Here is a 2304-nt window from a genome sequence, read left to right as displayed (position 1 = left end):
TATGGGACCCAGAACATTCGATTAAGCCGGGATGCTGTGAAGGATTTCGACTGCTGTTGTCTCTCTCTGCAGCCCTGTCACGATCCTGTTGTCACCCCTGATGGGTACCTGTTTGAGCGGGAGGCCATCCTCGAGTACATTCTGCACCAGAAGAAGGAGATTGCCAGGCAGATGAAGGCCTACGAGAAGCAGCGGAGAGCCCGGCGGGAGGAACAGAAAAAGCTTCAGCGTGCTGCTGCCCAGGACCAGGTTCGGGGCTTCCTGGAGAAGGAGGAGGCCATCATGAGCCGGCCCCTCAACTCTTTCACATCCAAGGTCGCCTCGGGACCCAGCACAGAGGAGGCCAGCCCGGGCCCAGCGCCCCAGCTCCTAGCAAGGACAAGGACAGGGACAAAGCACTGCCCAGCTTCTGGATCCCGTCCCTGACGCCTGAGGCCAAGGCCACCAAGCTGGAGAAGCCATCCCGCACGGTCACCTGCCCCATGTCAGGGAAGCCGCTGCGCATGTCCGACCTGACGCCCGTGCGCTTCACCCCCCTGGACGACTCGGTGGACCGCGTGGGGCTCATCACGCGCAGCGAGCGCTACGTGTGCGCCATGACCAGCGACATGTCGCCTGAGCAATGCCACGCCCTGCGCCGTGCTGCGGCCCTCGGGGGCAGTGGTCACCCTCCAGTGCGTGGAGAGGCTGATCCGGAAAGACATGGTGGACCCGGTGAGCGGGGCTGTGCTCACAGAACGCGACATCATTGTTCTGCAGCTGGGTGGCATGGGCTTCGCGAGCTCAGGGGTGAAGCTGCAGGCGGAGATGTCCCGGCCAGTGATGCAGGCCTGAGCACGGTTGCCAGTAAACTAATAAACGGGAAAATCCACACAAATACCACAACAAACTACCATGTTGGTGAGTGTTTTGTAACAGCCCCAGCTGGAGATGATCTGGTTGATCAGCAGAAAAATGGGTGAATTATGAGCCATCCACCATGGTGGATGCTGTACTCTACAGCTACGGAAGAGGAACCACCTTGCCAATGTGCTCAGGTCCTATCAGTGTAATTCCCTGAATAAAAAATACACTAAAGCTGGGCAAAAAAAAAAAAGACTTAAAATTCTAAGGAAGAAATTAAATCTAAGTATGCTTTATAGTTAGAAGTTAGAAGTTAAAATTCTAAGGAAGAAATTAAATCTAAGTATGCTTTATAGTTAGAAGTTAGAACCAAATATGCTTCATGGCTGTTGCAACTGTACTAATACATATGCATATATATAACATAATATACATATATGATACATTATATATAACATAATACATATAATATATAATATTATATATATTAGCTTGCCAGTCTTATTCCTAACATTTTGTTTCATTGAGACAGAGTTTTACTTATGTAGCATAGGCTGGCTTTGAACTCAAAATCTTCCTGCCTTTGTCTCCTAAGTGTTGGGAGTATAGGTGAATATCACCAAGCCCATCTCTACTTCTGACCCTTTCAAGGAAATGTATTCCTTCTAGCTTCCTTTAATAACACTTTCTATAAGAGTAGAATCACATTGAACAGACTTTATGCTTTTAATACTTTTGATTTAAGGTTTCTGTACCTTCACAACAAATTTTAAACTACTTAATACTGGGCCAGACATCACTGGCTGTTGCCTGTCATCATAGCTACTTGGGAGGCTGAGATCCAAAGGATCTCAGAGGTTTAGGCTATCCTGAGCATACGCTTAGACCTATTCTCAACCACAGTGGTACTCACCTGTTAAACCTCCCAGCTAGGTGGGAGGCTGAGGTGGGAGGCATTGAGGCTCTAGGCCAGTCTGGGTGGAAAAACTCATAAAGTACCCATCTCAACAGAAGGAAGCTGGGTGTGGTGGTATACAAGGTCCTCCTAGTGATGATTGAAAACAGAAAATTGATTGCTTAAGGTCCAGTCATGTGTTCAGGCAGGAAGCAAGACTCTACTGCAATAAATGATGATGATGATGATGATGACCAATTCAAAAAAAAAGATGAGGCATAACTTAGCTACAGATGACCTAGGCAGAAATCATGAGGCCCTGCGTTTAAAACCCAGTAATACTCAAAATAAGAAACAGTAATAATTTTTCACCTCCCCTCAAAAATAAACAGTACTGGCTGCACATAGGAATTCACTAAGATGCTTTCTGGCTTGCAATATTGGATGCTGTAGCAAAAAAAAATCTGGACCAGTTTTCTTGCCTCCTAGGGTGAGTGTGAAACTCCTTGGCCCTCATATTCTCTGCAGTGGGAAGGACATTCACCCTTTGAAGCTTCCAGAGGCCC

At 47.6% G+C, this 2304-nt stretch overlaps 1 pseudogene; it reads left to right on the top strand.

Moving 5' to 3' along the window:
• The window catches only part of LOC105997622, a 1873-nt pseudogene extending 797 nt beyond the window's left edge, over positions 1-1076 (top strand).
• The last annotated feature ends 1228 nt before the right edge of the window (positions 1077-2304 follow it).

The sequence above is a fragment of the Dipodomys ordii genome, unplaced genomic scaffold (genome assembly GCF_000151885.1).
Source record: "Dipodomys ordii isolate 6190 unplaced genomic scaffold, Dord_2.0 Scaffold149, whole genome shotgun sequence".
Lineage (NCBI taxonomy): Eukaryota > Metazoa > Chordata > Mammalia > Rodentia > Heteromyidae > Dipodomys > Dipodomys ordii.
The sequence above is the reverse complement of the archived record's forward strand: the minus strand, read 5'-3'. Positions and strand labels throughout refer to the sequence as shown.